Raw genomic sequence first — 24,973 nt, forward strand, 5'->3', positions numbered from 1 at the left:
CGGTAAACTCATTAAGAGTAAGTGAGTTTCTGAAAGACTAAAAGCGAGTTAATCTGGTGCCTCTGATTAAAAAAGGACCTCAGCACTTCAGTTCCACCAGCCTAAGGTTTAGTGTATAAAATAATTCAATCCAAAAGTACTGAGTCTCACAAATATCTACGAAGAAGATAGCATAACTAGCTTGCATTTTAAAGAGGTCCTGAAACAATGTGCTAAAATGAATGAGCACTGCAGTACAGGCATCAAAGCTTTCCTGGCTGGACTGAGAGGACTCCTGCTCAGAGTATCTCTGAATAACCCCAGAGTTTAATTATAAGGCAAAACCATGAAAGCACAGGGTGAAGTGGGAGCACTATAGCACCAGAGCTTTTCTCTGAAGCAGTCCAGTCCTTCCACTGTGTTTCAAGAGGTGAGATGCTGTAACCAGCTAAAGATGTGGTCCGTGATCCAAATGGAGTGAAACAAAGGGCACCAGGAATCCACGTATAGCAACAGAGCCCTAGTGACCACATCAGCTGTTGGCCCAACTTTGACGCCAAAACTGGGGCCACTTGGCCTACAGTGGGCCATCACCCTGCTCTCATCTCACTCACTGCTTGGCTGTGGACATCAGTGACAGGGGAATGGGTGAGCTCTCCTTGCTCCAACATCAGCTCCTCAGACAGTGCCACTAAGACCACTGGAGTCCGAGTTGACCAGACTGTAACCACAGGTCACACAACTGAAAGGTATCAGAAATTTGGATCTCACCCTTTTGTTCTCACAGAAAGGCTACAATCAAGCATTGTTCAAAATTTCCTAGTATTATTATTGGATGGATTCAAGCAGCCATCATGACCACTTTTCAAACTTGCAATGCTGATCTTCCTCAGCAATAGGAGAGAGCAAGCAAATATTTACCTTGCTATATTTTCTGAAGACAATAAAAGCCTTTCCCATGTACTTTTGCAATTGTAGCCATAAAGCATTTGTACAAGGAGCACACTGTTGGCAGAGGAAGCCTATTTTGTTCTTAAAACTGATATTTAACTAATGCTCAGAAATGCATTTATATAGTCTGTGCTCTGTTACACTGATGTATTAATAATGAAATTGCAGCTCTCCAAGAAAGTAATGAACATTAACAATGGAAGTGGAATCAGAATCCTATAATGCAAGAAATACTGCTGGGTCAGCTGGACACAGAAGGTGCATCAGTGATTTCAGTAAGAACATGAAAGGACCATAACAATAATGACTCACGCTGCATTTGCATTGTTAGTGCCCTTCAGCCAGAAAGTGCTCTCTGGACTTTATAAACTCCCAGGCCAGGAGATACTAAACTCCAGCATAAGGATGCTGTTGAGAGACTTCTCTAAACAAGGAGTTAATCAGTTGGAGGAGGCTCTGTAAGGGTTGTGTTTAGGATGTGGGTATGACATCGCAGAAAATCTTTCTCGCAGAAAGAGCTTTTTGAGGCTTTTGGCTCCTGTGAAACACCCTCACCGCTCAGCAGCTGCAGCCAGATTATGCATCAATATACCTCTAAGCATAGGTGAACTTGGTAGCCAAAAGAAAGCCAGGTTGAATCATACATCTTTAATAATTTAGACAATAAATGCATAAATCCATTTTAAAAAACATATATCCTATGAAGTCTTATGTGCACAGTTGTATTGCTGCTTGTAGGTTTATAGACTAGGGAGCTTCCTTGTATTTGCAATATTGTGACTGAGAGCATTGTTAACCAAAGAAAGGTATGTTGGAATTGCATCCTTCCCCAGTTTGAAGGGAATCTGTAGTCCCAAATAACTACAGGTCAAGAAACATCAACACTTCTATTAACCGCTACTGACTTAGAATTCAAATCATGACACCCAAATACAGATATTTCTAGTTTCATGCTGCAAGAGGTGAGTGGACTTTATGTCACAGAACAATAGCAGACCATGAATCTTCCTATCCTACACAGGCTGTCTTGAGTTTACTGGTAGTCTGGAGTTTACTGAGGCTTTTTTTTTTTTCTCCTGTCTGTCTCTAAACAGATCCTAATCTTCTTTGATTTTCCATGCATGAGTGGTTAGGCTGAATGAGCAGATCTGTTATCAGCTGCAAGGAGTCTGGGCTTACAGCTGTTGACTGATAACTCTCTCTGCAAAACCCCCACACAGTGCACGAGTCTTGCTTTTTGCTTATCCTCCTGCAGGATCCCAGGCCAAAGTTTAGCATGAAGGAGCCTCTGCCTTGGTGCTTGTTCCTCTCAAAATCTTTCCCATGCCTGCCCACCAGACCTGAGGTGTGATAATATACCAAGCACTGAGCTGCAGTGCCGCATTTTGCTGAAGATGCACAAGAGTTTTGTGTCCCAGGGTGCAAATATAGTAAGTTAGTTGCTGATAAACAGTATCCCATAATTTTGATTCTTGTGCCTTTTTTCAGTGAGAAGAGCACCAGATACATGTACATGCAACTAGTAAAGCAAATGAGTGAGCAAGAATACAGTTTACACTGCTGCACTCTACAAAAAAAAAAAAAAATAAATAAAAATAAAAATGCGCTTGTGTTCCAGATATACAGCCTGTGACTTGAGACAACACACTGCCCTGGTGGTTTAATTTCACAGATTCAGAAAAATCAGTATTTCCAGAACAAAGACGAACCAAGTGACACCCTGGGAGTACAGTGGTAGGAAGACTCCGCACACACATGCACAAAGCCAAACCATGTTTTGTGTCAAGGCATAATGCATGTTTTGTGTCAAGACATAATTGTCAGCCAAGACCCTAGAGCTGGTAAATTGAATTGTCTGTTCTGCATATACTAATGAGAACTCAAATGTTAAGTCAAATAATGCCCTGAGACAATGCAATGTTGAAAAGCCTGTTATTAACAAGGAGAGGGGCTGAGCATGCTTCTCCATTTGGAGCTTGCTTCTGCATTTTCCTTCCAGACTCAGAGGATTAGGGTGATAAAGGGATAGGATTTGCTAGGAGTATTTTAGCTGACTAACTCATGGAAACAATGCAGATTGCTTGCATCCTGTTTGCAGATAAATCATTATTTTGTTTGCCTGCAGGTGGGAACTGTGCCATTAAAGAAAACGATCATTTTCCCAGAACTGCAGTTACCTCTATAAACTTTGTGCCCAATTTCCACATAGGAGAAAGAAGAATAAATCCCCATCTGCCTTCACCATACTTGAAAACTTAATATTTCCATGCAGCCATTTTAACCACTTTTGTTAACAGTCAGAGTGACTATAAAAACTGAAGTTGCAAACTCGCACAGTCTTTCCTCCTGTAGGGCAGGAAATCTTAGCATAGCCATGCATATCTTTCAGAATACTTCTTAGAAGAAAAGAAGTGAATGTGGAAAGCCTAAGAAATAAGGATATTTAAAAAAAATATTAAATGAAGCATTAAAGGTAAAAGTCTTCCACTGTAAAAATGATTTTTTTGGTCATGGTCCTATGGAATCAAGCAAAAATTTCATAAGATTCAGTAGAAATGGAAGGGCTTGCTTAGCTTTTTCCTCTGGATATTTGATTGTCTTCGATCAGTGGATGTGAGCTGAAGATTTGCACTTTGTTTCTCCCTAGTTTCAGGTACCAGGCTCTGAAGCATATGGACACCACTGCTTGATTGGAGATTAATTATTTCCTTCCTAAGAAAGAACACACCAATCATCCAGAATGGAAATGTAGTCAGTCTTGCAAAAGCCTATTCATTCTGCAAACAGCATAGGTAAAAAACAAATATCTAAGTACTGGTATGATGTATAGTTGTACAAGGTTGGTTTTGATGATGGTGCATACTTTCACATTTTAGTAAATGCATACTTGTGTTTACAAAGTGTATGTGGATATACTGTAAAGATTTTACTTTTCCAAAGTTAAGCAGAGTCTCCAAGCCAGGGTGTTGACCTATAAAGCCCCAGTCCTGTGTGCAAGCTCTGTTTACTCACCCTTTGCCTATTTGTGATTCAACTACACATTTCTACATGTCTTCTACATGTCTTTGCCATTTAAAATAAAATAGTCCAAAGAACAGGTCCTGCTGAGAAAGCAGCCACAGCAGGACATCTAGATTTCACCCTTTCCCTTCAGTGCATCAGTGTAAGATGAGAGCAGGAACACAGCAGATAGTAGTTGAAACCCTTAAGAGGGGATGGGGAACGGAGGCGTCACTGGTGCAGCACATCCCTTTTTCTTCAGTGCCCAAGAGGCCTTTGAGTGGTGCCACAGGAGAGCAGCTCTGATGGATGTTCCTACAGAGACAAGGAAGGACAAACAAGGTCCTGTAACATGATGGACATGGCCTGGTGCCACGGGGCTGGGAAACACAGATGCATCCCAAGCTACAGTCAGGACGCCTCACCACCAAATATCCACACTTTGTTACTTGGAAGATTATGCACCTAGGAAAGCTTTCCCACTGGTTTAGCAGAGATTTTGAGCCACTCTCCCAACATAAATCCCCAATTTGCTTGTCAGGAGGTTGAAGGCAACTGGAGTCAGAGGAACAATAATAGTTTCAGACCACCTACCCAGAGATCAACTATCCTTGCATGATCCAGGAAGACAAACACCACTGAGGCCCTAACCAGTAGCTCATATTAGCAAGGAAGTTTCCTGATTTATAGCCTTTATCTCCATGCTGGAGCTCAGCCAACAGTCATCTTGTTGGAAGCTTTTTCTTCTAGCCAGGTGTTCATCTCACAGCTCTCCTCTACTCAAGAGCTGTCTAGCTCAGGTTGGCAACATTGACTGTGCCTTTTTGTTGTTGTTGTTATAGGTAAGGCTTTTCAGTCCAGCAGTATTTACATCATGATCTTTCTGCTTTTCCATCTACAGCCTTGTGCATAATTCTTTCACAGCATCTGCAAGGCATTGATATCCAGAGCTTTGTATAGGAAAGGTTTCTCATGTTCCATCTGTCTCTTGGGTGCTATCTTGTTCCACTTGAGCTCAACGGGGCCTTAGCTGGTAACATCAGCTACTCTACAAGCAGAACTTCAGACAGCAAGAGATTAATACATCACAGTCCAGAGGGCAGCTCCTTTTAGTTCACACTTAGGCCAGGGATGGTTTTCATGAAAAAAAATGTTCTTTCTGAAATGCAGAAGCTGCTCCAGTTTCCCCTACTGTGTTCAGATCTGTGACAGCTTTCCACCTGCCCACCTCTGATGTCCATTTTGGGCTGATCAGAGGATGCCAGGTGACATACACTCAAAGAGCAGGAAGGCTTCTTGTTTTAGCTGTCCTCCCCCCACCCTTGTTCCTCACTAAAAGAGCAGAAGCAACAAGCGTCTAATCAACTACACAAGCTAGAAGCAATACCGCAGATAGTGAGAGAGCACTGTTAGCAAATAAGATATTCAATATATTGAACCTCACAGTGCTACAGTTAGATTCCATAAGTGAGCCACCTAAAAGCAATTTCCTTAGCTTTGCTCTAGTTCCTACGCAAGGCCTGTTTCCTTTTTGCTTTGTAAAGATTGGGTTGATTAAACAGTGGTCAAAGTAAGGTATTACAAATTTTATAAAAAAAAAAAAAAAACATATACTGCACAGGTATAAGTAAAAACATATGTGGCTGGGAAGTCAAGCCCTTCGATTTTATCTGCTCTTAGAAAATCTCTTCTTCATGCCTCAGACTGTCCAAACAACTCCCCAGTCTCTCCTATCTTTGCATCTTGCAGGTGCTGCATAATGACAGCTGAACAGTCATCACAGGCATTTCTCACAGCAGTGGTCAGCACTGCTCCTAACATTTTCTACAGAGGACTGCTGATGACTGCAAGCCGTGATTTAAAGACAACCAAGAACTATGATAGTCCCCTTTGCATCCTCCAGCCTTAAGGAACCTCTCTGGTAAGAGCCCAAAAAAGGGAAGGTCTTTGGGAAAGCCTTAAAACCTTCTGTCTGTGAAGGTTTAAGAAAGCAATGGTCTCTCCTCCAAAGGGAAGCATGAGCATGTATCTGGCTGAAGCCTGTTTTAGGGCCTATGTGGTATCACTGTCTCCCAAAACATTACCACAGATCAGTCAGCATTTCCATTCCCTGCAAAGGCTGACATTTCAGTAGTGTTTACTTCCTCCAGTGTAAAAACTAACCACTTTGATATAGCATGTCAAAAAGAAAATCCTGCTAATTTTTCATTATTTTTCTCTCAGGGCTGCTTTTGGCCAGGCTTGCACCCCCATAGGTGCTACCAGCAAGGTAGTAAGTTTTCATTTCAGTAGTAGATCAAACAGTGGGAAACCTTGGTGGCTTTTTTAAAGATATCTCAGCAAAGGTGGGACTTAGCAGACACCCAGTCTATTGGGTCTTAAATAAAGGTGTCAGCTGCATGTTATTTTAATTCTATGGAAAATCAGGAGACTTTTCAACAGACCTTCACATGACACATTTAAAGGCCTTCTTTTTAAAACTTATTTTTGATACCTGCTGGTAAGTATCCTTGCAACTCTCATCAGTCACAGTGACCATGCCACCAGAGTAAGCATTGGTAGCCTTGGCTTGATCTTCTTGACTACTCTGTGCTGATGTTTTCCTCCTGTTAATTTGATTACCTTGTTCTTTATACCAGGAATGGTGTATTATTACAACACTGAGAGTATCATAGAATCATTAAGGTTGGAAAAGGCCTCCAAAATCATCTGGTCCAAACATCCCCTTACCACCAAGGTTACCCACTAAAGTACTACCCTTACAGTGACTATAAATCCAATGGGACTTCGTTGGAGGATGCAATGCTTTCACTTGACAACACAAAGGGCAAGGTTACACTTACAAAAGTGCTGGGGAATACATGTTTTTAGGCAGGGAGGAGGGGCCAGGAAACTGATTTTCTTGAATACATCAAGAAACTACACATCTCCCAGCACGAACAGACTGCAGAGAAGCTAGGAGCAGCATGCTGCAGCACTGAGACCTTGCTACCATACCCCAGATAGCTTTGTATGCACCTTGTATGTGGAGGCATTTTGAGGTGCTCTTTGCTCCTGTTTTTACCAAGTGCTTCTGAGGGCGGTATGACATTTTACCACAGATCCTGACAAAAATCACACCAGCATCTTCACATGACATACACAGCACAGGACCCTGCTACTCCTCTGCTACATAAAAAGCAAAGTGATTTAGAAGGCACAGAAGACCACCTTGCAGTTATACTGGTCCTCATTACAACTTCAGAAGGATGCTTCAGATACCACCTTATTCTTGGTGAAAGGACTAACAGGCTGCAGAAAAACATCTTCTCAAGAATATGATTCTTTAACTTAAATGCCCAAGCTCTACTTGTAGGCATAAAGTCTATGCATATTAAAAAATTAGACTAGTCTCTAGTTACATCATAACAATATCAAAAAATAAAAAGTAAAAAAAAAAAAAAAAAAAAAAAAGCTTCAAAAGAAGAAAGGAAGGAAAATGCAGCCCAGAAGTAAATATGTTCTGTGAGAATTGCCAAAAAATGCCATGCTATATCTTTCATAGCACTAATCAGAAGTCTTTAAGCCTTCAGATGCCAGCTTATCCAACATACTACTTCTCTGTTCAGGATATGTGAGGATACCCATAGAATGCAACACAGATGCTTTTGCTCTTTTCAGATTTAAGCATGAAACACTAAACTGGTGAGATGAGTAGATTTTTTTTCAGCCACCAGACACCAGACTTAATTACAAAGCAGATGAGCTTGTCTGGCTGAGTTGGGAGAAGGGAGGAAGCAACCGCTTGTGCTAATGAATACTGAAACAGATTTGGCAAGTAGGCATACTTCAAGAATATTTTTCTCTTATGCTAGATTTTAAAATTGGATCATAGTCCTCCATCTTCCCATCCAGGGAAGTCTTACTCTAAAGTTAATTTCAGGAAGGTAACTTCTGCTGTAGCTCCTGACTCGTGTGGTCCATAGCAAAACCACAATTTATATCAGCTATTGGAGCCAACCCGTTGCTAGAGGGCTGCTGAGAAGGTGGTTAATCTGAAATTCAAATTCCAACACATTTTCTAGGTCTGACTTGTCTCCAGGCTCACAGATGTGGGGATGCCAAAAAAAAGAAAGAGCAAGTGAAAATAATTACTGTCATTATTTCTTGGCAACCGCTTTTCCGGCTATATCACTTAGTATATTTTTGTATTTTACACGTCTACAGATAGCTTTAAAGGTATTATGTGTGTTTGACATGTGGAAGCAAAACAGATGCTTTGGCTTGGTACCAATTTCAGGTTTTTCACAAGTTTCCCACTTCCAGTAAAGGCTGTGACCAAGCAGATGTTTGCGATTGCACTACAGCAAGAGAAGTGGACTACACTCCAAAATGCAGGACACCATCCTTAGGATGATGTTCTCCATTGATTAAAGGTATATGGGGGTCCTCCTCAGCACTGTTGCCCCCCTCACTCCCCAACAGGATCAAACCATGGGCACGGGAGCCAAAACATCTCTGAGCACAGACCCTTCCCCTTTTTCTTCAGGTGGATGCAATGTAGCTGAGGTCATACAGTTTTGAACTGGGAGTACAGACACTCGCTTTTTAGTGCTAAGTTGATCTTCAGACTACTGAACAACACAAGCACCCACATTGTTGCTCTATGCCGCAGTTTTCCTTTCTAGTTTCCATCTGTGCCCTCTATTACACCAAAAACCTCAAGCAAACATGGTTTCTGCCAGAGGCTCTGGTTGTTTTGGTGATGCAAAAAACAATTAGTAAACCACAGAACAAGTCAGGAGTTTTACTCCATTGCCTTTGATACTGCCCTTTGGGTAAACAAAATCCTCACTATGTTAGGCTGATGTTGCATAGCAAGGTAACTTCTTCACTTGCAGTACAAAGATTAACACATGTAGTTACTGCATACTGGGATAGGCTTTTTTCCTGCAATGGCTAAATCCACATCAGTTTCCCCTCCTCCTCCCCCTTTCTTTTTTCCTAAGAGTCACAGTAATAAGAGCACAGCTCAGAAAATACTGAATTGGCATTTCTAAAGCCTCTTGGCTGTGCCGCTTTTCTCTAGAGCAGCTATCTTTTTGGCACTGCCCTACGGAGACATAGTATGCATTGCATCACATGCTAATAGCCAGAAGAGCAACATTTATACTACTTTGTATGAATGAGATGCGAAGAAAAATAAAGTGTCTTATGGATAACTCAACAAGCTATTCATCTAACTGGTACTTAATTTATTTGATCTATAATAACAAAATATTTCCTCCTTTAATTTCATTATTTAAATTCAACAGATGACAGGAGAATATTGTAAGCAGAAATTCTGTACTAGAAACCACATTCCAGTGGTATTGAGAAATTACTTTCTTGTGGTGCAGCTAGAAGCCTGCTCTTGGAGATGCAAAGATTTCTTTTTCTCTGCAATAGTTTTCAGCATGGTTGAGATGTAGCGTACACTACAGAATAGACCTTATTTTGGATTCCAGTGAACCTCATGGGCAGTAAATCTTTTTTCTTAAGCAATTAAATTTCTGGCTTTAATCTTTCATTCCCTTGATAGAAGTGGTTTCCTGGATCAGGCTGAAAGCCAGAAAATAATCTGCAAAACAAAGGTTCCTCCCAGTTCCAAACTACATTCAATATTTCTCTTTCACTGCAATCATCCCTACTGATTTCTTTTTAAATCTCTTTTTTTCTCCACTATACTGTAAGAGACTAACTCTCATAGCTGGGAAAAATGAGCAAGTTTTGGGGCATGCCATTTTAAGAGATACAAAGTATTTTTACACCCCAAATTTTGCCCCTTCCATTATTAATCATTAGGGAAAGTGCTAAAACCAGAAGGGATATTCACAGCCCTCATGCCTTGCTCTCATCTTCAGCATCTCACAACAACTTTAGTCTAGAAGGACCACATCCATGTCTGGTTCTCCTGTCTAATCTCTCCTTTCACATACATGTAGAGAAACCCCACTAAAACCTGATGTAGTAGTTGTTCCCTCATTTTGTAAATGAAAGAGTGCTGTTATATACCCACTGACCTCCCTCCCACCCCTAAAAATCTTGCATTATCCCATGCAAGACAGCATAGGAATATTTAAATATTCCTCTTAGTTTAAAAAGTTCTCACTCCATTACAATTTTAAAACTGTCTAGAACATTCTGGAACTTGACTTTAGGAGACAAGTTTTCATCAGAAAACAGTATTTGAGATATGACAGCTCTCACACCACATGGCAGTTCTCAGACTTCTGGACTTTGCATTGTGGTTTCTACTCACCTTTATACAGTTGGTTTCTGTTTGTTTTTGGTTTTTTTTTTTTTTTTTCCTTTGTTTGCTTTTTCCCAGGTGTGATTCAGCAAGCTGCTGTTTCCCCTCACACCTTTTCTGCTTTCACAGTACAATAACTTCAGCAAGATTAGTAGGTATTCATCACAGCAAGTCTGATCCCACACACCTTTAAGTTGTTGTATGAGCATTTTACTCTTGGGATGTTAAAGTAGGATGCCATATAAGCTACCTGCATTTCCTCTTCATAGCCCCTTGTTCAGTTGCACAAAATGAGACCATATTCCTACAAGCATAATAGAAGAACTTAAAAGATTGTTAGACTGCAGAGGATGAAAGACTGTCTAAGATGCTACAACATACTTCTTACCAGTTAGAGTTTAAAACTCTTCAGTGTCCTTTCCAGGCTCTCTCTCCAGCATCAGCTGCAGCCTCAAAGTCTCTCCCTTACAAGCACTGATCCACCCAAAACATTTTTATGAAGGAAAACAACTAGGAAGATGCTGAAGTCATTTCCTAAATCATAGCCAAAGAACATCCCACTACACTTGTTTACAACCAGTGAAGGTACCTGCAACACTGCTGGCTGGATTTACTATTAAAGGAGGTGATACAATTAGATAAGTAGGTTTTATTATCAGGAGGAAAAGCCTACTGACTTCAAGAAGCTCAGACACTGACAGCAGGATAATTGCCTTATTTGTTTAACAATTTCAAGAAAATAAATAGTTGTCCTGAGTGCTCTAGGATCTGAGAAAATGAGGGAGTATGAGCAGCCATCAATTACAGGAGCTCCAACACACACAGCACCTTGCGCATTGCCATGCTCCCACAAACAGTAGACTGAAGAGAAGCGGTACTCCAGTTTATCTATCAATTTGCTCAACACAGAAGATGCTGAGAGGACAGTCAGAACTGCAGACCATGTGCTTTTTTTTTTTTTTTTTTTTTTTTATAAGGAAAGCATGGCTCTAAAGAGGTCAAAAAAGTAATTGGGCAGTAATACAATTGTGTAAGATTATATTAAAGCCTACAGTTATTCACTTTATTACATTTTGCTGTAAGCCAGTGAACCGATGATCTATCTAGCTTGAGTTTTATTTGGTTAAGTTTAGAAATATACAGAAAATGAACACTGTAGTGCTGTCTTTGGCTTCTCTTAGCCAGGGCAGAGTTCAGGATACTCTAGGCTAGATTTCCAAGCTATTGAGCCTGCAGAACAGAGTAGGCAAATAGGTGCTCAGAAAGCCTAACGTTATTCCAGGTTAGATGCTGGCTTAAATATAGACTCTTTCTACACATCCCCAAAAGGACTATTGTTTTTACAAAAGCACGCTGCTCTCTCAGGGAGCTACTCTGCTGTGCTGCAGCAAGACCCAAGCCTGCCAGGAGATGTTCAGCCACCAGTGCTACCAAAGAACTGGCCACATGCCACCGGCATTCCAGGCTCTGCCTTATTCTGTCAGCCACTGGCAAAACATGGATTTAATCAGAAAATACTTGCTTCAGGTGACACCGTTGCAATGAGGAGAAAGAAGAAAAAAAAAAAAAAAAAAAAAAAAAAAAAAAAAAGATGGACAAGATAAGCTAAGACAATGATTGAGGAGCAGAAATATTTTCCACATTTTTTTTTCTCCTCAGCCAGAACAAAGCTAAGCCTTATTTCCAGGGAGGCCTTCATTTTATTCCCCTCAGCCTTCACAAACCCTCTTCTCTAAAATCAGCATACATGCAGATTAGGCAATAAGCTCAATTATATCAAACAGCAGGCATTTAATGTTAACTACCAACTTAACCTACCTTTTCTTACAACACAGTATTTTGTGGTCTTCTTGAGGGGACTTCAGAAGAGAAATAAAAGCAATTGAACACATACCAACTAGAAAAAAAATAATACAACCCTAAAAGGGAAAAACAGACAAGTCTGCAGAACCTGCATTCAACTCAGAGCATCTCAAGAGAGATGTTTTGCCATTCAGAGGCATTTTACCTGCCTGGAAGAAGCACAGCAGTAACTATTTGCCAGCTTTCATATGTATGGCTCCTGGCTACTCTTGACTGTGTAGGTTTTTCTTTTAAGTCATTATGCTGAAGGCCAGTACCTTGGCATTGAACTGTGGTTCAGTATGCCAGACCTCAAGAACCATGATCAACTCAGAGTGGGTTTTACAAGGCAGGATTGTTTTCTTCTTTAAGGATGTTGTCTAGAGTTTGGGAGCAGTTATGCTGTCCATCAGTCATCAACAAGATAGTCCAACATAGCAACTAAGTGGAAAGTAGCTACTGGAAGTTACATGCTAGAATTAGACCCAACAGCTCCTCTATCATCTCTAACAAGGTGGGATAATCTGAAAAAAAAAAGAAAAAAGAAAAAAAAAGTCTCTACTCACTATACATCTTCTCTTCTAATGCAGTATAAATCTTTTTTCTATGTGAAAGGTTAAAAAAAAAAAAAAAAAAAAAACACTCTGCAGGAGTTTGAGGGAGGTGTTATGCATAGTAATGAAAGTATTGTCACTTTTTCCCAATCATCCTGTTTCTTTTTCTCCATCCTCACACAAAGAGCCATGTATTAGCAAGTAACCCATTCATCTGCAGATGCTACCTTTCCCACCCCAATGTTTTGCCTGGAACATAAGTAATCAGGAATTGTTGCTGCTCTGAATAAAGGGTATAAAGTCCCACAAACTACTGCTTTCTGGCTGGCATAGATGTTTAGGACATAAAGGCTGAAGAATATGCTCAGCACATTCATAGGCACACAGTCTACCAACATGAACGCGCGCAAACAAAAAAAAAAAGTAAACCAAACATCTCTGTAATGTCCTCTCTCATCACTAAAGAGAGGGATGTGAAAAGTCCACTCGCAATCTTTGCCTCAATGATGACAAGAGCATTCACCTTCTGTTCCTGACCAGTGGTGATTTACAAGCCCAGAGCGACCGTCCTATTTACCACACACAGAGACAGGCTCAGCATTTAGACTTGTGCCAGGCTCAGCTCCAGGACCCCAAGAGGGCTCTCAGTTCCCTGCACAATGGGAGGTCAAATAACAAACCAAAGATGTCCCTAGCAAGATACCACTGAGCCACATGGGAGAAATAGGTTAAAAATTCTATATATCAAGAGGGTTCTTGGTATTTTCAAACCAGCGTTTTAAATATGCTGTTCTTTGAACTTGAAGGTCAACCTGAAACAGAAGTGCATGCTGAGCAACACTATGCAAATAGCCTCAGGCTTCACAACACGAGCCACCCCTGTCACTGATCCATCAAAATTAAAGCCCTGGGAATAAAAGCCAGGCGAGAGTCATGCAGCACGAGCCCTACCCCACTTGTCTGATGGCTTAAAGGCAACAAGAAGCAAACATAAGTAAGCTTCCTGAACTCCAGTGTTGTTACACAGAAGTGCAAAATTGGTGAAGTTTTTACGCATGCAATTCAGAAGCAAATTGTGCTGCATACACACTACTAACAAAAAATAACAGTGTGTCTCTGGAAAGGGCTGTTGCTAAGGTAAGGGCTTTTCTCTGAGACCAGTCCTTCATTCTTCTCTCCCTAAACAGCAGAGTCAGCCAACTGTTTGGTGTGAAAACAAATTCTCCCAGTGTGGCCACAAGCTGAGCTAACACAAGAAACATTTCCTCTTGCCCAACTTCTGCAGATGATGGGACTTGGTCCCAGGGCATTGTATTTAGTTTCAGCCTAGAGCTGCAGATCAGCCCAAGGCTGGGAATCCCACCCTCACCCTGGTATGAAGGAAACAGTGTTGAAAGGAAAGCATTTGGCTCCAAGAGGGAAGACTATTTTTAAGGACTAAACATTTAGCTGTTTAGGGTATAAACTGTGTAGAGGACTTTAACCAGAACGATGTATTTAACTAGAGGAATAACACAATTTCCCTCATTATATTGTAATTACTTTTCTTAACAAAGTTAAAGAAGAGTAGCAATTTAGTAACATTTAAAAAAAAAAAAAAAAAAGGCCCATATTTTAACAGAGCAATTCAGATCTGATGAAGTGTATATACATTTGTTTACTTTTGCCTTGGTACACTACTCAAATCTATCCAAGTAGCCATACTTCTGGATAGCAGTTCTGCTGTGGAACAGACATGCACAAGTCTGTGCTGAATTACAAAACAGGCATCAGATTTTGTAAAGATATGGGACATACTCAAAGAGGTCTGGTTTAATGCCCTTACTACAAAACAAAGATAGCATTCAGTGCTCAGATAAGATCGCCCACAGGCAATATATGGCACCTCCACGTCATTGCAACACAGAGCACATTCACGTAACCTTGTGGCTACCCATGGCTGCACGACCCCATCTGACCACCATGACAAAAGTCATAGCAGCTAGAAGAGCATTTAGTGTTCTTCCTTCACATACAGGATGTTTTTGCACATGTCCCAGTTACCAGGGAAAAAAACAAAAAAAAAAACAAAAAAAAAAACAAACAAAAAAAAAAAAAAAAAAAAAAAAAAAAAAAAAAAACACAACACTAGAACACAGAAGACAGCCTCAAAGTACCCATTTCTCCTACCTTTGGGGACCACCTAGCAGGAAAGCAGCTCTGCAGGAGAGGACCTAGCAGCCCTGGAAGACACCAAGTTGAACACAACTCAGCAACATGCCCTCACTGCTAAGAAGGCTAACAATAGTGTTGGCTGCATTAGACAAAGCATCAGCAGCAGGTCAAGAGAAGTGATCCTTCACCTCTACTCAGGGCTGGAGAGGTCACACCTGGAATGATGGGTCCTATTATGGGACCTCCAGAAAAAGAGTTGGACCACATGACCTTCAGACGCTCCTTCCTACCTTAGCCTTTCTGCGATACACAGGCTTTTCACTTTAGAAGGAGAACACACAGTGAATTTAAAGACTTACAACGATTTTAAAATTTTGGGGGGAATTTAAAGTGCCACAGCTGTAACACAAAGAGCACCCAGACAACTTAAAACCAGAACTTGGAGAGTATTAGGTGCCTAATGGGATATTGGGGAATGTCTAATTGTGTTATGCCTATACTACGGTCACTACCATAATTGCAGCAGTACTCTAATTCAGAATTCAGCTCAGTAACAGGATTTCAGCATTCAGTCTTTGCTGAGCTCCGACCTAATTATTCCTGCAGGTACCTGGGTAGGCAGTTTACAGTTCAAGCACGGCCATAGCGTACTTGAAATGCAGCAACAATTATAAGAACATTATAAATGGGTCTCAACTTCCAGTTCCTATAAGGAACCAATAAGGAACACTTATTTTCAATAAGGGGAATTTATTCCCAGTAAGGGGAATTCACATTTATAGTTTTTGAGAATCAGGCACCAAACTGAATAGCTCTTAGTTTTCCCTGGTGTTAACTGAGCTAAGCAAACAAAGGGCTGGACAAAAAATAAAGCTCACACTTTCATTAAATCTACATGTTTTTTCCCCCCCTCACCTTCAAATAGGGAAGATTTCTGTTCCCAGTGTTCTGGAACATGTGATGGGTCAAACAGAACAAGTCATTTTATGTATGTACAAGGCTGCCACCTTATCCAGCACCCACATACAGAGGCTCACTGGACCAAAAGGAAAGACCCTGCTGACACTAGGACTTGCAGGCAAAAGCCTTCATCACTCATTCTCCTGGCACCAGCCAGGAGCCTAGAGTCCTCAAAAGTTTATTATTCCTGCTTCCCAGTACACGGTGTCTCACCTATGTATTTAAACAACCTCCAGTTCAAAAAGAAAGCAGCCGCATGCTTATCACTGCAGGGGTGTGATGTCAAACTAACACCAGCCAGTTCTGGGGGAAAGTCCAAGCCTGCAAACACCAAGGGGAAGGAGCAAGGGAGGAACCATGCAACAAGTCCAGCACAAGCAACACAACTCCCAGGGGAGGAGACAGCCAAGACAGAGCTCACTAGAGGCATTTATTTTTTTTTTTTTTTTAGCAGCCAGCTCTGCTGAACTAAACTGAATGGCCTCCAGCACAGCTTTGTCAGCTGTCCCTTTTCACTTCAGCTCTGTTCAAGTCTGAATTACTGAAGCGTTTCCTAGCTACTGAAGGCATCATGGTGGGATGGGAGCTAGACATCCAGGTGCCTTTGAGAAGTCCTAGCAAGTGACTTCAGGCTTCATATTACTGATTTACTTCCTTGTGCTTTGTATTTCCCTGCTCTGTCTCAAAATTGTTAGTTGCCCAATATTTTTACCCCCCCTCCTTTTCAGGAAAGCGTTTGCTCCCCTCTCTTACCAGTCTCCACCAGAGCCAGTCAGTTTTCCACTTACCTCATAGCCCCAGATGGCTTCGCACAGTCATGCCAGTCTGCCCTAACAAAGGAATGGCATCCATCAGAAGATAACACCTAACTCTCCTCACCTATATATATATTTTTTTTCTTTTACAAACTTTCTAGAGCTGCCATTTCTGCTTACACCCACATACAGCATTTTGCCCCTAGTCCAGGGAGCTCTAGCACCCCAAAAGTTGTACCTATCAGCACAGCCCTTGAGGCCTAGAAGTTTCCTAGCACTAACTCAACCCAAGCTTACCCAACCAACCCCACCACCCACCACCCCTTGCAGACCCAGCAGCATTAAATCCTCTCCTGCCAGCTGCACAAAACCCACAGCCCCCTGGCTCCTAGCCTTCCTATAGGCTCCTGCCAGGGCTGTGCTAATTCATATCAGCTGTAGCTGGGAACCAGCTTTCTCCCAGCTGATGCTTTTTTCAAGTCATCTCATCCTGAGATAACAGAGCTTAGGAGATGCCATTAGCACTTCTGACTAATATGTTTCTTCTTATGAGGGAAAACATATGGTGTCATCCTTCTTTAGGATTTTCTCTGGTTTACTATCCTGTATTGGGACCCTTAAAGGAACCAAAGCAAGCACTAATTCCTGTCCTAAGACTACACCACAGTCCTCCGTATTACCCTGAGAGGGGAACTACTGCTCCTCCTTACAAAGAACAGAGAAAGACTCCAAAATCTCTCCTCTTCCCAAAAGGATGGGTTGACTTGCTAAATAAATACTCTAAGGTCAGAACGTATCAACACCCACCCCAACTGAGGAAAACTGTTAATCTTACACAAAGGAGATACTCGTTCTCACTGAAGTCAATAGGATCAAAGTGCGCAAGTATCTCTGAAGCAGAGCATTGAGGAGACTGAGCCCACAAACACAAACCTTTGCATACCCAGTGGCAGAATTTGAACCTGTGTTTACATACTTGCACAGCCCTGTTTCAGCCAGGCTGCTGTCCGGCTACTAAAACACTGCTCTAACAACATGAAGAGGGGTTTTGATAAAATTTGGATAAAAATTGGGTCGGAGCTGAAGGAAATCCTCAGAAGTGTTGCTTTGAAAGGGTCTGGATGACTGAGATTTTATAGTGGATGATTAGAAAAACAACACAGCACTTCAACAGCTAAAATAGTGCCATTACATTCCCAGGAAGAGTAATTCAGTTCTGTGTGAGCCGGTACCAAAGGAAAACCATTTTCGTGAGTTAAGAATCATCCAGTCAACTTTCATGTACAGGATTAAGCTTTACATTTGCCATGACAGACCACAAATGATAAAAGAATTGTTCTGTGCTAGGATCACCATACAGAGAAGTTACTTTTCACCTATATTTCTTAAATTATTGTGTTTACCCAAGGTCATTCATGGGAAAAAAAGAATGTTTAGTCAAATACATTACTTAGCTGCAAAAATAATAGGGAATTTTGAAAAGGTGAGAAATGGAAGTACTGGGACTCAAATTTATTTGACTTTAATTTTCTCCTCATATGGGAAAACAAATGAGTATTTACATATTGTAAAGTCGAGTGTCTAGCCACCAAAATAATGTCATCAAAAAGTCATCAGGAGAAAATGTTTTATTATTTGGATAGATTTTTTTTTCTTTTTGTGGTTCTTTCTTCTTGAAACCTAAATAAACACTCAGACTGCAGCCACATTCCATCTATTAGAAGCTAGGGGAGGTTGTAAGCCCACATATTTAAAGTACCAAAGTTTTTGTTCTGGTGTGCACCAGAAGCAGGGCCCCAGGAGAGATTTCAGGGCCCCAGAGAATCACCTTTTCAGGCTGATTAAGATGGGACGCTGTGGGAAGACAATCCCAAACTTCCCTGGCTGGAGCTGGAGAAAAATAAGCAGTGTCAAGTACACCACCAGAAGGAAGAGGAACATCCATCCCCTGCCCTTGTGTGATGTACACCATTAAAAGCATGGCTGGACTGCAGCTACAGCAAGATGCCCAAGATACCACCTGGGAGATGCCACTTGCAAGTCCCAGCTTCAGCAAATCATCAAGAACTGCTGCTTTTTCTTCTGACTGAGGATTGACCCAGGTGACAGCAATCACACCAGCCAAACCTTGCAGTGACCCTGCTTATCATCCAGGTGAGAATGAGCTTTGCAGCTTGCAGGCTGCCGTAGATTTTCATGTAAGACAAGGCAAATGGCAATTGTCTTACAGAAACATCTTCTTAATTAGAAAATTTCAATAGGATTTTTCCCTCCTAGTGTCAGCTAGATATAAACATTGTGAAACAAACCCTTCCAGACATCAAAGCGAGAGTGATTGTTTCTCAGTTTCAGGCAAGGCAAGGCCTGAAACTGGATCCAGACCAGTAGTTAGACACATATTCTTTCATTTTTAAGAGCCATTGCCCAATGTAATTTCTCAAGGCCTCAAGTCTAGGTTCACATGAGCTTCGTCCCCCATGTTCCTCTCAGCGGCCAGTCCATTGTTTGTGAATGTCTCCAGTAAGCTGTTGTAAATAATTTACACAACCCTCAGCCAAACACAGCAGAGAGGGTACCACCACAGCCATGTGAAGAGCCATCTGAAGTTATAGCTGGGTTACTTCGCACATGATATGAAATGAAAAATAAAGCCATGTGCATTCCAGTCATACCAACTGCTCTCCCGACAGCACTTTTAAACAAATCTCCACTGTTCAGAGGACCGAGCAGAACTGGAGTCTGTCTGCTTCGATTTAAATCTGTCCCTGAATGATGTCCATGAGTTAACAGGGAGAATTACAAGGAAAGGAACAAATAAACATTATGAAAAGAAAAAGAAAACCAGATTTTTTAAACACTCAGAGGCCTGGACAGTTCCCAGGCTAGCGTCCATGTGTTTAAAAAAAAAAAAAAAAAAAAAAAAAAACTCAGCAGCACTGAAGTGTTAGCTAGCTGTCTAGTCTATGAATCAGGTATAAATTTTCCAGGATAGAAGAGAAGGGTAAACCCTGCCACATGCCCATCCCCTGTGCTTTGTGTTATCAGGTGACAGGACACTGCTCCCTGTGGGCACATGAGCCCTCCTGCTGGGGCTGGCATAGTGCTTGTTCTCTCCAGGGAAGGGAGAAGATGTCTAGGAAAGAGCTTTTGTCTGTCAGTAGGGGCAGTAGACATGGTGGTTTAGTCAAATACAAAGAGCTTGCGCTACTGTACGTGAATGAGAGGTCTATCCACTACTGGTTTCTAGAAACAGTTCTGCCCTTCCTTTCTACTAAGGCAAAGATGCAATGAACTTGGTTCTGGACGTGCCTAACCTAAAGACTTTCTGGTTTTAGGGGAACAGCCCCATGGTTCTGTTTGTGCCCAGACTTAAGCTACTGCAAGACAAGAAGGCAGGCTCTACAGTCCCGGATTCCACAACAGGAGACATTAGAAATCGAAGTTCAGAAACAGAAAGAGCCACTGCTCACTGGTTGATGTTAATGTGCAGTGCTGAAACATAGCAATTCCCCACCTAGTGACCAGTAGGCCACTTAAAGGGTGTCTAGCTGGTTCCACGAAAAGCCATCTAGTTTCCAATTTGGCCCAGATCTTGTATTTACGTGGTTCAAATTTATGCCCATATTTAACGCAGGAATTTTAGAGCTAGAGTACAATTTGTTTGTATTTCTAATAGCTCTCTAGAAAATGTTAGACAAAGCCAATAAAATGAAAAGCTTTGCTCTCTCTCCTGAAACTCCTCTTCAGCTTAACCCAATTTTCCAAGTCACTTAGAGGCCTTTAAATAAAATGAAATCCTAATGATGTCGCTGCCATGAATAATTAATTGTTCTAGTACAATCTCTCAAACAAAATCCATTCTCATTAGATTAGAGTTTTTTTCAAGACACACGAGTTCATTATACCATTTTTACATCCTTCTTGTCTCTAACATTTCTTTGTCTTTCTTTATCTGTGCCTTTTCTTTTTTTGTGTCTGAGACCCAAGACTCCATCACCTCGGTAGCCTCCAAACCGATGTGCCAATGACCAGGGGAGAGGTCTCCTGTACAGCCACAGGCACACAGCAGCAGGGCTGGGACAGCAATTGTGACTGTGGCTTACAGGCAGCCTAGTGAGGTAGGCAGTTCACTGGGCACTCCGCTTCCCAGAGTTCAAGAACTCAAGCTTTACCCTCTGCTAATAGCTCTTGCCTTGAATAGTTTAAGGAGCACATTTCAAGTTTTGTGCAAAATCTTTGTTAAAAGAATTTTCCATGTTTTAAGTGATAGGAGGTTAAAGAGCATTGCCATATTGATATTAATAACCATGTATCTTTTTTTTTTTTTTTTTTTTTTTAAGCCAGCATTTTAAGCCTCAGAGTAAAAAGGCTAACAGCTGAGCTAAGGATAGAGGGTCAAATCTACTGCACACAGGAACTGATTTGTCTAACATCATTTCAGCAGGCAAAATTTCAAAGACACTCAGAGCTTCATTTATCCAGAAATGAAAAACTGTTTTAAAGAGCAGTCATTCACAGTATCATTAATAATAGACTTTGTTACATGCAAAAAAAAAAAAAAATATATATATATATATCCATGTAAACACAATCCAACTTAAACTGCTGGCACCTAATAATTTTTTTCTCGAGTCTTCAACAGTCCAGAAAAATCCAGTGCCAGCCCAAAATATTCTTTTGATAGGGACAATAGTTTGAGGAATGAAAGTTCCCTGAAGTCCCCAAAGCAACTATTATTAGTCTTTTTGAAGATGCATAAAAATAAAATAAAATAGAGAAAATTGAGATTCTTCAGGACTCTAATTGGATTTTTCAGAGAAGTCTTACTTACTTTTAGTACTGAGGATAGATTCCAAGTCTGACACTTCACCTCTCACATGAAATATGTGACATATCAGTGGGATATGGTATCACTGGTATGATTCGTCGCAAACTCTGTAAGCACACACCAGTAACAGGGCACCAGACCAGAGAACTGAAAGGGACTTCTGCTCTGTCACAGGATTTCTCAAGAATCATGCTAAATGTACCTGTAACCTTCATCCCCATCACTCTTTTTAGGATGACACCACTTTCATAGTTAAGAATCATCTTCTGGCTCAAATTTTCATCTTTGAGTTTATATCCATTTCTCTTCATGACAGGTTTGCCCTTTACACTACAGGCTGTTTTCCCTGCTGGAGTTTATTCTGTTGATGTATTCACAGGCAACAACTGTGTCATTTCTCAACATTCATATTAGATGATTTAAACTCCTTAAGTCTCTCATGGTTAGTTCTCAAAATTCTCCTGGTCATCCAAGTGCCCCATCCTAAGTCTCATTCCAGTTTTGAGATCACCTATGGTGAAAGCGGGTTATGGGAACTGTATGCACTGCAAATTAACATCAAATTAATAGTGGGGTTAATAATTCCTGCCCTTCTGTCAGTATTTCATCTCAGGTATCTAAAATATCAGGACCACGGATACTTTTTTCATGGTTACTTCACACCTATGATTCCTTGCAAGCCTCTGATCACCTAACACGCCCAGCATTTTTTGACGGTTCCAAGCTGATACACTTTCTGTTTGTAACAGCAATTCTTGAAATTATCCACTCAATTCTTCACTTAACTCTTGGCATTGCTGCTTTTCATCCCCTGTTCTCTAGCCCAGTCCTCACTGAAGAGTATCACCAGCTTTTTCATGTTGCTGATGCCTCGTAACATCATGTCAGGAGCAAGTTTCATTGGCACTCAAGCCTGGCCACAGACATGTTCTGGCTAGGACAACCCTAACCACAGCATACAACCTAGCACTGGAAAAGCGAAGGAGACGTTACCCCATTATCCCCTGACTGCCCATGTTAATCTGTCCTTAAAGACGCTGCTAGTTTTTATGCAAGATCATGAATTGAACTATTCAATATGATTTTATTCCTCAAGGCTATGTTTCAAAACATGTCTCCAGCCTTGTGATCCCCCTGTCAACAAAACTTCTTGTTATCTCTTCTTTATCTAGCTGTTGTGTTCATCCCTATCTTATCCATCTAAACCAATAAATTCTCTCAAAGCACCATAAAATCCACTCTGCCAGACATGACATTTCATGTTCCAGCTGTCTCTGTAACACTTCCCTATAAAGCTCTTTTGTTCAAAGTCAAGAGAGGTTCCGCACTTCTGATGTCAAGTTTCAGTACTCCTCTACAGCCAAGTCCTTGAGCTCAGTACCCATAACACTCCATACTCCAGAAGTCACCTTGGTCCATTCTGCTGGGGAATGGGCATGAAATGGAACCTGCAAATTTTGAGTGCCCACCACTTCATCCAATCCATGCCTGAACTACATCTCTATACCATGAGGTATCTAGAATGTCAAGCAATATTTAACAGACAAACAACATAAGGATAATAAAGACACCACAGGTTTAGTGTCCAGTCACCCTCATACAAAATTCATTACTCTGGTTGCTGCCCCCCCCCCCTAATCTGGAATAACTTGTCTTTATGTTTTTTGTGCCAAGGTCAGCTTCATATCTTCATTGAAACCAAGCAACTGACTGCTCACTTACTGCAATTAAAGGTTAAAAAAAAAAAAAATCTCAGTGTAGACCCCTACAGAAAGTCACAGCAGATTCTGCTGATGTATGCAAGCAGACTGTACCGAACTGAACAGTAGCTGCTTCGATGTATGTGCAACTCAATGTGAGCGTATGTGACTGTACAGAGTGAGTCAGTCTCTTATCCCTACAAGGAAGGTCACCATAGCTATTAAATTACAATGGAGAAAAACATTAATGTAGCCATTAAAAATCAAAACCAAATTGATTTTTAGAGATGATCGTTATCCATATTTGCAATTACAATTTTTCCCTCTTAAAAATGGAAAATCCTATACAGACAGAAACATAGTGCAGTAAACTGGAATTTTTCTGTTAAACTTAAAAACAAGAAAACACCATTAATGCTCCTTGACCTAATTTCTTTGTCTTTTAGCATCACAAGAGCCAGAGAATATTAAGCTGCAGCATCGCCTATTAAGAAAGGCTGAGAGGTGGGGCTGTTCAGCCTAAAGACTCCGGGGTGACCTCATTGCAGCTTTTCAGTACTTAAAGGGGGCTTATAAAAGAAATGGAGAGCAACTTTTTCCTCAGTCAGATAATGGCAGGGCAAGGGGGGATGATTTTAAACTAAGAGACAGGAGATTTAGATTAGAGGTTAGGAAGAAATTCTTCACTGTAGAAAGGTGGTGAGGCACTGGCACACGTTGCCCAAAGAAGCTGTGGCTGCCCCATCCCTGGAGGTGCTCAAGGCCAGGTTGGATGGGGCTTTGAGCAACCTGGTCTGGTGGGAGGTGTCCCTGCCCATGGCAGGGGGTTGGAACTAGGGGACCTCTAAGGTCCCTCCCAACCCAAACCATTCCATGATCTGTGATGTGTACGCTAAAGAAGCAAGCTCTCAGATTAAGGACAAAATAAATTCCATGGTACTTCTATGGAGTCAATAAAGACCTACAAACTTGTTTCAATGATGCTACTACTTGCTCTCAGACACCTGATTTAAAAATAAAATTAATTGCATCTATGACCTTGTTATTCTTGGTACTGTTGACACATTTCAGATACTCAGTGATGGGCAATTATACCATATGAACTGGAATACCCTCACCAAGAAACACAGAAATGGAATAGAAATGGAATTTAACCTGATATCTTATGGGAGGTGCTTTCACAATCTCCCTCTCAATCAGTGGTATTTCATATTGCCAAACCCTTCACAATAGCCCTGATACAATTTAGAATCACTGGCAAGCCCAGTTCTTGAACTGACACAGAATTGCTGGGAGAGAAGTGGAGAGCAGAGGGAAAAGCACAGATTTTTCCAAGAGATCATTCAGTGCTTTCATACATCACAAGAGCCAACTCCCAACTTTTCAACAACAGCTCTGAACACACAAAAGAAGCCAGGATCTTTGTCCACAGTAACAGAGGCCCCAACAGCAGTATGAAACACTGTGCTAGCCAAAGAGAAGTCACCCTGGATACATGCAATGGAATGGAAATGCAAAGACAGCTATTGATTATTTTCTCTTTATCACACAGAAAAAAAAATAACTACCGTTAAGCCTACTTTTTTTTTTCCACAAGTTCTTCAGTTTGCTGTTTTCCTTCAATAAATACTGCAGTTCTGCTTCAAAACAAAGATCTCTAAACACAGCAAAAAGGAAAATACCCTCCCAAGAAACAGTTCCTCCTCACTATTCCCTAATATTCCCTAAGCATTGACATCTGAAACAGTTTTTCCACAGCTGCCGATGTTCAAGCTGCACCAGCCTAACAAAAATTAAAAAAAAAAAAAATCAAAGGACAAGAAAAACAAACCTCAACTGTATCGTTATCACTGCAATCTATGCCTCCCATTTTACACACAGAAGGTCCTTAACCTGCAGTCACAAAAAGGGAAACTAGGCCAGTAGAGGGTGGCAGAAGAAAATTTCCCGTTTCCCATCTTTTGGGTGCTTGTAGTCAC

General features: G+C 41.1%; 1 long non-coding RNA gene across 3 annotated transcripts in view; it reads right to left on the reverse strand.

Moving 5' to 3' along the window:
* Positions 1-16,839, reverse strand: part of LOC311432724 — a 52,507-nt gene extending 35,668 nt beyond the window's left edge. The window contains exons 1-2 of one of the 3 annotated variants that reach the window (XR_014690261.1): positions 16,799-16,839; positions 16,500-16,541 (exon numbers count right to left, since the gene is read on the reverse strand). This is a non-coding gene — a long non-coding RNA (uncharacterized lncRNA). Of the gene's footprint in view, positions 1-1,563; positions 4,246-14,766; positions 14,820-16,499; positions 16,771-16,798 lie in introns of those variants that run through there. The other 2 variants (XR_014690262.1, XR_014690263.1) reach the window with 2 other exon arrangements.
* Between the last annotated feature and the right edge of the window lie 8,134 nt (positions 16,840-24,973).

This window comes from Aythya ferina (genome assembly GCF_964211825.1).
Source record: "Aythya ferina genome assembly, chromosome: 2".
NCBI classification, from domain to species: Eukaryota; Metazoa; Chordata; class Aves; order Anseriformes; family Anatidae; genus Aythya; species Aythya ferina.